Source organism: Aegilops tauschii, chromosome 2 (assembly GCF_002575655.3).
Source record: "Aegilops tauschii subsp. strangulata cultivar AL8/78 chromosome 2, Aet v6.0, whole genome shotgun sequence".
NCBI classification, from domain to species: Eukaryota; Viridiplantae; Streptophyta; class Magnoliopsida; order Poales; family Poaceae; genus Aegilops; species Aegilops tauschii.
This window is the reverse complement of record NC_053036.3, coordinates 622067801-622080192: the sequence shown is the minus strand read 5'-3', so window position 1 is coordinate 622080192 and position 12392 is coordinate 622067801.

Genomic DNA, 12392 nt, shown 5'->3' with positions numbered 1-12392 from the left:
GCATACGCCTTGCATAGTGCTCTCCAATTTTAGCATTCAAAGTAGTAGTAGTTTTCCACTTTGAGCATTCAATAAGCAAAATCAAATCACAAAATAAAGTAGTATTCAAATTAGGATGCATTCAATTATAAGCAAAACTACATCATCTCCATGCGTCCGTACATCGTCGAATATTATCACTAATACACCTTGAATACTATCATACATATAGCATCGCTAGTATAGCTAGAACAGTAGCGCCCGACGGGTATCGGCGCGGGCGGTGGACACCCAAAGGGACGGAACCATCACAGGATCATAGCTCAAGTGAGATCCCTGAAGAACCTGCCAGGTATAGTCGAACCTGCCCTCCAACGCAACCATGTAGCGACAGACGTGCTGGTCCTCCTCGCTGACACGGTGACGTACCACCTCCGCAGTGTCCGGAAGCCTCGGCACCGTCACTGGCCCACACGACCGCCACCAAACAAGAATCGGGTCAATGACGGGCTGGCTCCTCACCAACCTACGCCCACCGGAAGGTAGCACCTCCCAAAACCAGCCCGGCGGAGCCCAGTCCCGGACATGGCCCCTCTGATCAAGCCGGCCTCCTCCGCCGAGTCGACGACGAGGATGCGGGATAGGCATCATCGACGTTGATGCGGGATAGGGCACGGGCGACGGCGACGGCGTTGGCGGCGGACGGCGACGGCGTGGGCGGCGGACGACGTCGGCGTGGGCTCCGGGGCGGGGGCCACGGCGACGGCGGGGGCGGCAGACGGCGACGGCGTCGGCGTGGGCTCCGGGGCGGGGGCGACGGCTACGGCGTTCGGTAGCCTGGCGGCGTCCTCTCCGCGTGCGTCGTCGGGGGCGAACTGCAAGATGCAAACCAAAATTTTCACAAGTGTGCCGGTTCTTGTCACGGACCGGGACAAATGCCCCTCTTTGGTCTCGGTTGGTACCACCAACCGGGACCAAAGGCCTCTTTTCAGCAGCCCAAAGGGCGGGAAGCAGAGGGCTTTGGTCCCGGTTGGTGCCACCAACCGGGACTAAAGGGGGGGCATTGGTACCGGTTAGTGCCACGAACCGGGACCAAAGGGGGCATTGGTCCCGGTTCGTGGCACCAACCGGGACCAATGTCCTGCGCCTGCCAAAGCCGCGGTGCGGTGGGATGTTTAGTCCCACCTCGCTAGCCGAGGAGCGGCATGACCTGTTTATAAGCCCTGCCCCGCCATCTCCATTGAACTCCTCTGAACTGCAGGCCTCTGGGCCTAATCTTGCACTGCTATGCCTGTGGGCCTGCTGGGCCTTCTGCGGGCCTGAATCCTGGCCCATGGACGGGTTTCTAGTCGTATTCAGGCCGTGGTGGCCCAGTAGGTGGCATTTTTATTTTTCCCAGTTATTTTGTTTTCTTTTTTGCTTTATTCATTTTATTTTGTTTCTACTTACAACAAAATACTTATTTACTTTATTTTATTTTGTTTCTAATTACTTATTTATTTTACTTTATGATAATTCTTTTTGCTATTAAAGTTTCTATCAAAAAAAGTTCTTTATGAAAATTCTTTTTGCTTTTAATGATTTTGAACAGAAAATACTTCGATAATTTTAGTTGCATCAATTTTATATGATTTTAGTTTCAATAATACTAGAGGTTTCGTATAATGTTTTGAACAGAAAATACTTTGTTAATTTTAGTTTCATAAATTTTATTAAAGTTTATTTTATTTTGTTTCTACTTATATATTTTAATAAAGTTTATATTATTTTGTTTCTAATTACTTATTTATTTTATTTTTTATTTTTCATGCACCATTTTTCATGCATTTACTAATTATTTTGAGCTATAAGACCCTAAAATTGAAAAGCATTTCAAATGAACTCTGAAAAGGTTGAAAGTTCGCATGGTATCATCATTTCATCCACATAGCATGTGCAAGAAAGTTGAGAGGGTTATAGCAAAAACTAGATGCACTTCGTGTACAAAACGGACAATCTCTTTCAAAGTATCAGGATTTCATACGGAAACTCGTCTCTTACAAAGGGATTTCATTTTTTAAAACTTCTTTGAACTCCTGACTTTTTGTGTGTTCAAAATGCACCATTCAAAGCCACATCAGAATTTTTCAATCCTTTCTGGCTTCATTTGTTATTTTTCATGCATTTACTAATTATTTTGAGCTATAAGACCCTAAAATTGAAAAGCATTTCAAATGAACTCTGAAAAGGTTGAAAGTTGGCATGGTATCATCATTTCATCCACATAGCATGTGCAAGAAAGTTGAGAGGGATACGGCAAAAACTAGATGCACTTCGAATCCAAACGGACAATCTCTTTCAAAGTATCAGGATTTCATACGGAAACTCGTCTGTTACAAAGGGATTTCATTTTTTAAAACTTATTTGAACTCCTGACTTTTTGTGTGTTCAAAATGCACCATTCAAAGCCACATCAGCATTTTTCAATCCTTTCTGACTTCATTTGTTATTTTTCATGCATTTACTAATTATTTTGAGCTATAAGACCCTAAAATTGAAAAGCATTTCGAATAAACTCTGAAAAGGTTGAAAGTTGGCATGGTATCATCATTTCATCCACATAGCATGTGCAAGAAAGTTGAGAGGGTTACGGCAAAAACTGGATGCACTTCGTGTACAAAACGGGCAATCTCTTTCAAAGTATCAGGATTTCACACGCAAACTCGTGTGTTACAAAGGGATTTCCTTTTTTAAAACTTATTTGAACTCCTGACTTTTTGTGTGTTCAAAATGCACCATTCAAAGCCACATCATCATTTTTCAATCCTTTCTGACTTCATTTGTTATTTTTCATGCATTTACTAATTATTTTAAGCTATAAGACCATAAAATTGAAAAGCATTTCAAATGAACTCTGAAAAGGTTGAAAATTGGCATGGTATCATCATTTCATCCACATAGCATGTGCAAGAAAGTTGAGAGGGTTACGGCAAAAACTGGATGCACTTCGTGTACAAAACGAACAATCTCTTTCCAAGTATCGGGATTTCATACGGAAACTCGTCTGTTACAAAGGGATTTCATTTTTTAAAACTTATTTGAACTACTGACTTTTTGTGTGTTCAAAATGCACCATTCAAAGCCACATCATCATTTTTCAATCCTTTCTGACTTCATTTGTTATTTTTCATGCATTTACTAATTATTTTGAGCTATAAGACCATAAATTGAAAAACATTTCAAATAAACTCTGAAAAGGTTGAAAGTTGGCATGGTATCATCATTTCATCCACATAGCATGTGCAAGAAAGTTGAGAGGGTTACGGCAAAAACTGGATGCACTTCGTGTACAAAACGGACAATCTCTTTCAAAGTATCAAGATTTCATACGGAAACTCGTCTGTCACAAAGGGATTTCATTTTTAAATACTTATTTGAACTCCTGACTTTTTGTGCGTTCAAAATGCACCATTCAAAGCCACATCATCATTTTTCAATCCTTTCTGACTTCATTTGTTATTTTTCATGCATTTACTAATTATTTTGAGCTATAAGACCCTAAAATTGAAAAGCAGTTCAAATGAACTCTGAAAAGGTTGAAAGTTGGCACGGTATCATCATTTCATCCACATAGCATGTGCAAGAAAGTTGAGAGGGTCCCGGCAAAAGGTGGATGCACTTCATGAACAAAATGGAGAATCTCTTTCGAATTATCAGGGTTTCGGACGAAAACTCATCTGTTACAAAGGGATTTCATTTTCTTGAACTTATTTGAACTCCTGACTTTTTGTGTGTTCAAAATGAACCTTTCAAAGCAGAGACTGATTTTGAATGGTGCATATTCAACACACAAAAGTCTGTAAAGATCACCAACCCCAACATAAAAGAATGAGCATAGATGCGCTTATAGAGAAAATTCAACCTAAATTCATAATAAATTTCTATGAATTTCAGAGAAACTCACTATGAATTTAGGTGAAATTCCTTGTATAAGGGCATCTATTTCATTTTGAGAGGAGCTGAATAAGGCAGAGAGGGACGGGCTTATAAACCGGTGTGAGCGCCCTTCGGTTGGCGAGGTGGGACTAAACTCTGGCCGCAACGAGGACCAACCCTTTAGTCCCGGTTTGTGGCACAAACCGGGACTAATGGTCATGGGCCAGGGGTGCTTGAGTGCTTATGTATGCTATTTTTTGTTCACGATAGAGTTTCCGGAGTGCGAGGCTTGCTACTACGAGTCACTAGGGTTTTCAGATTGTCAGCAAGGCAAGTAACGCTTTGATCATATCCCTTATTACCTAGTTTTTATGCATTAGTTTTACCCTCAAATGTTGCATGAGTAGGATTGATAACATGTGGGTATTGGGAAGTAGTTGATGAGGTAGGAACCTATTGCCCTTTTTATATCAAACCCTGGGTGTTACTACGTTATGCTGATATTGCTATGCTATGCTCGTAGACGTGGATTGGTTTGAGTGATCCATGACAGATGTGAGAGTTATCATTAATGGTTAACTAAAGGTGGCTACTTTAATACACATCTGGGTGGATTGGTTGGGGCACCCTGGAGCACCCGGTGGTTGTCCGGACACCTAGAGCAATCCAGTGTTGTCCTAGGATATCCCGGAGTACCCGTGTGATCATCCTATGGTTTGCCACCCAGGCTCAAAGGGATGATAAGATTATTCTTGCTGGAAACATCCGTGTGCAGACACAAGCCATTATGGGCTCTGGCATAGTTGAGTAAGTTGTGGGAAACCTGTCCATGATGGGCTAGCAGATGTAGGGGATTGTAGGTGTACCGGCCTATCTATCGGTTAAGGGGACCTCTTCGGAAAGACTGTGTCTCGGTCATCCATTTCTCAAACACCATGTAGTGCGAGAAATACAACGGAGGAGATCGAGTCTTGTGGGGAAAAGTGCGCAAACCTCTACAGAGTATATAAACTAATCATGGTTAGCCGTGTCCACGGTTATGGACATCTTGAGTATTTGATACTTGAATTATTGATTTGATCTTATCACTTTACTTAATTAATTTGTTGGGTTGATAATTATTATTTTGGGATTGAGTTGGAGGAACCTTCTCAATGTTTTCAACAAACTTGTAGTTAAATAAAATATATTCCTTTGATGTAGGGGAAAACTGGCTTTACGCAAAATGATAACCATAGAGCCTCCACTAGCCATATATGCATATAGTTATAGTGTTATCTTGCCAGCATATTCCATGTGCTGACCTACACATGCTCCAATGTATTATATTGCAGAGTTTTCAGACGAAGAGTAAGGTGCGCTAGGTCGTTGTCGTGCACTCAGCTATGACGTTGGAGTTGATGGACTCATTTACCATCGAAGCTTCCGCATATATCTTATTTAGATGGCCTTCAGCCATATTATTGTAATAAGTACTCTCTTTGAGATATTTGATGTAATAAGTGTATGATTGCACTCTGTTATAAATCCTCGAGTATTGTATGTGTCAGCATTACCGATCCAGGGATGACACTTATGCACAGAGATTTGTCTGTTTGAGGTCGGATTGCTACAAAAAAACTAAGGCGCAGCACCAACGACGCCCCGTGGAAGCTTGATTGGGGCTCCAGCGAAGCTTCATTCACCCATCGGCGAATCTTCAATGGAGCTCCGACGAATCAATGGAGCTCCGAGGAAGCTTCATTGACGCACTGACAAAGCTTCATTGATGCATCGCCTGCTGCATGCTGCGATGCAGCTCTACCACCCCGCCACGGAAGCAGCTCATAGCTCTTTGTTGTTGCAATGCAGCTTCGCTGTCGATGTGCAGCAGCTCCATCGGTCATGGCAACAGCTCTTAGCACCTCCCCTGCTCACGCAGCTCCGCCGTCGACGTGGCCGCAGCGTCGTCGCGCATCACCAACGCAGCTCTGCCACCGGCCATGGCAGGAGGGTCCTCTCAGTCTAGCTCTACAGGAACGCGAGGTAAGCAACGACTGGGATTGCTGGAGAGCGTTGTCCCCTGGGAAAGTATGTTTGCTTGAAGGAAGAAGAAAAGGAGGAAAAGGAACAATAAGTGGCTCATGCTTCTTCTGGGGAAAAGATAAGGATAAGGAGTGAGCGACCCGCAGAGACGCGCAGCGTGGGCGGTTTACATTCGCGAAAAATCAGTCGGGTGATTTTAATAAATTTCCCTTGTAATGTGGTGGTTTTTCGAGAGCTATGACGCTGAAGTGGTGGTTTTATGCATTTTACTCTCATTTGGTAGCAGAGATCAAGTTTCTTATGGAAGGAAGAGAGTTTATTCCCATGAAAATTAAGCGTGAGCAAAATAGGATGGCAAATCGGTTGGCGTCCTATAATAGTATGGAAAGTAGCACCGCGGTATGGCTACATAGAGCATCACCATATATAGAGGATCTTCTGCCACTCGATTGTAACCCTATTATGATGTAATAAAACTTGTTTTCAATTGGAAAAAATAAAATAGACCCATCACGAAGAAATACACATGCGGTGTCGCAAACTTATTTCGTGCTGTGGTGAGGAGGGCTTAGAAGTGCTCGACCACGACGACACCTTCAAAATCTTATTTTCGTGCTGTGGTGAGGAGGGCTTAGAAGTGCTCGACCACGACGACACCTTCAAAATATTATTACATCTACTCAACTTTATACTCGTGGACGTGGATAGCCGAGCGAATTGCAAAAAACCACCACACTGAAGCGTAGGTTTGCAGAAAAGACTTCTACGAATTTGTGCCCAAAAACACTGATTCTTGGCCTAATCTTTTGCAGAAAACACTATTTGATGGCTTTAGCCCATTTGATGACGATTATGACAGATGGAGCCCACCATTTGCTGATGTGGCTAACGTTCTTTTTGCCAAAACGTCCTCCCCTCCCTAAAAAATTCTCCCCTAAAAAACTACCCTCTCCCTGCTCCTCCACCTCCCTCCGGCGTGCCCCCGCCTCCCAGCGCCGCCACCTCCCTCCTGACGTGCCCCCGCCTCCCAGCGCCGCCACCTCCCTCCCGGCGCGCCCCCGCCCTCCTAGCGCCGCCACCTCCCTCCCAGTGCGCCCCCGCCCTCCCAGCGACGCCACCTCCCTTCCCGGCTACGACCCCGACGCGCAGCTCGGGTGCAAGCTGTAAGTGCTTCTAGTGCCCCTTAGTGATTTTGGTGTATTGAAGACTTATAGGTTAAGGGACTGATGCGTTTGTGAGTATACACATGTTTATAAGTCTATGAGGAGTTTGATATTTACAGAGAAAGTCGACCCCTAAAAATGAAGTTCTTCAACTGAAGACTTTGGATTTCTGAAGACTTTGAAAGTGAAGAAATTGGTGTGACCATGAGGACTTGGTATTCATTCTAGGAACATGAAGCATGAAGACTTTTGTTTTCGTAGTTTCATTTTCTCTTTCTTGAGTCATAGGAAACACCGTACTGTTAAAGGGGGCCGAGGAAATACTAAGGAAAAGTTTCCAAGTGATGCTCAACTCAAAATCCTACACCTACCAATCCCTTCGAGTGAAGCCATTGGAAATCTCATGCAATTCAGTCAATTTCTTCAGTGACAGAGACGAAGCTCTTCTGGTCTCTGAGGAATTTGTTCTGACTGAGGAGTTAGGAATGCGCCAGTGCGAATTGCCTACAAGTGAGGAACATGATAGCCCTGAGGAAGTTGATAGTCAAATTTCCGACCGTTGCTGTGCTACGCGCCAGCTGTCCCAAAATATCTTCCTACCTAATGGTCATATCATTGAAGGGCATTTATGTCTTATCATGTCGGGCTGCTCCCTAGGCTATAAATAGCCGCCCCCTACAACCACTAGCTGGTTGGCTGCTCTGAGAGAAACTGACACTTGTCATTTTAGAGCATCCCATCCTCCGAGGACTTTGAGCGAAAATCATCAAGTGAGGAAAACCCAAACCCAAACACCTACAAACCCAAAGTGATTGAGCATCACTGAAGAGATTGATCCTGCGTGGATCTGACGCTTGTTACCTTTGAAGACTGTGCATCTTCCAGACGGTTAGGCGTCATAGTCTAGAGCATCCAAGAGGAAATTGTGGATCGCCGAGTGACCGAGTCTGTGAAGGTTTGGAAGTCACCTGAAGACTTACCACGAGTGATTGGGCGAGGTCTGTGTGACCTTAGCTCAAGGGGAATACGGTGAGGACTAAGTGTCCTGAGCTGCGTGTTCAGGACTGGGTGTCCGGGACTGTGTGTCCTCAGGTTTGAATACCTAGCCGCCCTAACCAGACGTACAACTGTCACATCAGTTGGAACTAGTCTACCAAATCATTGTGTTCACCAAGCCTACTGGTTCTATTTCCTCAACCCTTCCATTTCCTCATTACCGTGTTGTGTGCTTGTTCATATCTGTCTGAAGACTTTGACTGAAGACTTTCTCAATTTCCTCAGTTCAATTTCTTCAGTCTATTTGTCTTCATCCTATTTTATCCTGTGTTTACGCTTTCTGTACTCTGTGCTTGTTTTCATTTCATCATGAAGACCATTCTTATGTTCTGTTATGTTTACATCTGAGTACTTATTCCGCTGCAAGTAGTTATTCTCTTAGGAATTTCCTCTCCCTGAAATTCCTCAGTGAAGAATTCATAAAAATCGCCTATTCACCCCCCCTCTAGTCGACTCAACGCACTTTTAACCGCCTAGAGTTTTAGTTATGTCGACCGCAGGTATGATCAAGGTTTCTGCTAGGTGTCCTACCTTCGATGGGACGAACTACCCCCACTGGAAGAATAAGATGCGCATGCATCTTAATGCAATTGACAACGATCTCTGGTACGTTGTGGAAAATGGTGTTCCCTCTGTCACTCCTACCATCAACGCTGCTGATGTGAAGAGATTCAAGCAACTCGACCCTCAAGCGAACAACATCATATGTGGCCATCTGAGCAAAGGGCAGTATGGCAGAGTGAGTGCTTTGGAGACAGCAAAGCTTATCTGGGACAGGTTGTCCAAGGTCAATGAAGGAGTCTCAACACAGTGTGACTCTCGAGGATACGTTCTTCGCAATCTCTTCAACCGCTTCAAAAGACTCGACAATGAAAATGTTCAGCAAACCTTCGATCGCCTCACTGACATCTCAAATGAGCTTCAAGCACTTGGTGCCACTGACATCACCGACCATGAGGTGGTGAAGAAATTGCTGAGATCGCTTGATTCCTCATTTGATACTTTGGCACTGATGATACAAGAACGTGGAGACTATAAGTCATTTGATCCCGCTGATATCCTTGAGAGACTAAACACTCATGAGTTCCAGCTTGCTGAGAAGAGAGATCTCTATGGACCAAGCTATGGCAGATCACGAGCTCTGACGGCCAAGGCAGTGTCTGAATCTGAAGGTGAAGATTCTGGTAGCAGCCTTGGTGACCCTGAAGAATTGAGCCAGGAGCTAGCAATGCTCGTGAGGAAATTCCAGAAGTTCTCAAGACGTGGTCGTTTTGGAAAATCCTCAAGAAGTGGTGACTTAAGATCAGATTCCTCATCCCATGATTACAAGAAGAGACTCTGTCACAAATGCAAGAAACCCGGTCACTACATTCAAGATTGTCCTTAGTGGGAAAAGGAATATCAAAGAAGAAGAAGTACAAGGACTACAGTTCTGATGATTCAAAGAGGAAGAAGAAATCTTCAAATTCCTCTTCATCAAAACCTTCAAGGTCTTCATCTCACAAGAAGAGCAGCTCCAAGAAGGCTCAGACATTCATTGGCAAGGAAATGGACTCTGAGGCTAAATCTAAGGAAAATGAGGAAGTGGAGGAATCTGAGGAGTCAGACTCTGGTGTGGCGAGCCTAGCCCTCGCTACCGCGTTCGTCAGCAAGTCCATCTTCAACTCTGAGGAAAAGGAGCTCTCCAACACCACTGACGACGGCGTGATGACTACGCTCCCACCTATTGCTTCATTGCAAAAGGTGCAAAGGTACTCAAATATCCCTCCTCTGAATCAAGTGAGGATGAATCTGATGAAAATCTCAAGCCTAGTTATTCTAAACTTGCTAAGATTTCTTTGAGACAACAAAAGGCTCTTGAAAAGGTTCAAAATATGCTAGACAAAAGCAATGATATGTTGGTTAATACATGGATCGCACTAAAATTTTGACTGAAAATCTTCAGAGACTTCAGTCCAAGTTTAACAATCTTCAAGGTCATCATAACACTCTCTTATCTGATCATGAGAAGCTTTCTTATGAATTTCTTCAAAGAAAGCAGGATCTGGAGCAGTTAGGAGTGAGTTATGAAGATCTTCAGAAGGAGCGTGATTCATTACTTGCTCAACAAATCAGAGCTACTCAGGAAGAATTTATTCCTCCATGTTTGAAGTGCATTGAATGTGAATCTGCTAATTCTTCACCTGAATGCTCAAATGCTTCCATTGCTGCAAATTCTTCAACTGTCTCTACTATCACTACTTCCTCATCTGAGGACATTGCTAGTATCACTGACGATGCAGGGCTGAAGGAATTGTATATGGCAGGCATGTACAAAAGCCTCAAAGGGCATCAGACTCTTTGTGATGTGCTTAAAAAGCAGATCCTCAATAGGAACCCCAGGAAAGAGGGTATTGCCTTTGAGAGGAAACTCAATGCTGATGGGACCTACTGGAAACCTGAGCAGTATCCCAAAACCTTATGGGTTGCTGCAAAGGGACCTTCAGTGGATCCATCTACTTTATCTGGCTTTACATGTGAATCTTCATATTCTTCTGATGAGTCATTTGACTCTGATACGTCTCCAACGTATCTATAATTTTTGATTGTTCCATGCTATTATATTATCTGTTTTCGATGTTTATGGGCTTTATTATACACTTTTATATTATTTTTGGGACTAACCTATTAACCGGAGGCCCAGCCCAAATTGTTGTTTTCTTACCTATTTCTGTGTTTCGAAGCAACGGAATATCAAACGGAGTCCAAACGGAATGAAACCTTCGGGAGAGTTATATTTGGAACGGAAGCAATCCAGGAGACTTGGAGTAGATGTCAGGGAAGCTTCGAGGTGGCCACGAGGCAGGGAGGCGCGCCTGCCCCCCTAGGCACGCCCCCACCCTCGTGGGCCCCTCGTGGCTCCCCTGACCGACTTCTTTCGCCTATATATGTCCATATACCCTAAAAACATCGGGGAGCAGAATAGATCAGGAGTTCCGCCGCCGCAAGCCTGTGTAGCCACCAAAAACCAATCGGGACCCTGTTCCGGCACCCTGCCGGAGGGGGGGTCCCTCACCGGTGGCCATCTTCATCATCCCGGCGATCTCCATGACGAGGAGGGAGTAGTTCACCCACGGGGCTGAGGGTATGTACCAGTAGCTATGTGTTTGATCTCTCTCTCTCTCTCTCTCGTGTTCTTGAGATGGTACGATCTTGATGAACCGCGAGCTTTGCTATTATAGTTGGATCTTATGATGTTTCTCCCCCTCTACTCTCTTGTAATGGATTGAGTTTTCCCTTTGAAGTTATCTTATCGGATTGAGTCTTTAAGGATTTGAGAACACTTGATGTATGTCTTGCCGTGCTTATCTGTGGTGACAATGGGATATTCACGTGATTCACTTGATGTATGTTTTGGTGATCAACTTGCGGATTCCGTTTGTGAACTTATGCATAGGGGTTGGCACACGTTTTCGTCTTGACTCTCCGGTAGAAACTTTGGGGCACTCTTTGAAATACTTTGTGTTGGTTGAACAGATGAATCTGAGATTGTGTGATGCATATCGTATAATCATACCCACGGATACTTGAGATGACATTGGAGTATCTAGGTGACATTAGGGTTTTGGTTGATTTGTATCTTAAGGTGTTATTCTAGTAAGAACTCTGTGATAGATTGAACGGAAAGAATAGCTTTGTGTTATTTTACTACGGACTCTTGAATAGATCGATCCGAAAGAATAACTTTGAGGTGGTTTCGTACCCTACAATAATCTCTTCGTTTGTTCTCCGCTATTAGTGACTTTGGAGTGACACTTTGTTGCATGTTGAGGGATAGTTATATGATCCAATTATGTTATTATTGTTGAGAGAACTTGCACTAGTGAAAGTATGAACCTTAGGCCTTGTTTCAACGCATTGCAATACCGTTTACGCTCACTTTTATCGCTTTTTACCTTGCTGTTTTTATAAATTCAGATTACAAAAACCTATATCTACCATCCATATTGCACTTGTATCACCATCTCTTCGCCGAACTAGTGCACCTATACAATTTACCATTGTATTGGGTGTGTTGGGGACACAAGAGACTCTTTGTTATTTGGTTGCAGGGTTGCTTGAGAGAGACCATCTTCATCCTACGCCTCCCACGGATTGATAAACCTTAGGTCATCCACTTGAGGGAAACTTGCTACTGTCCTACAAACCTCTGCACTTGGAGGCCCAACAACGTCTACAAGAGGAAGGTTGTGTAGTAGACATCAAGCAGTTTCC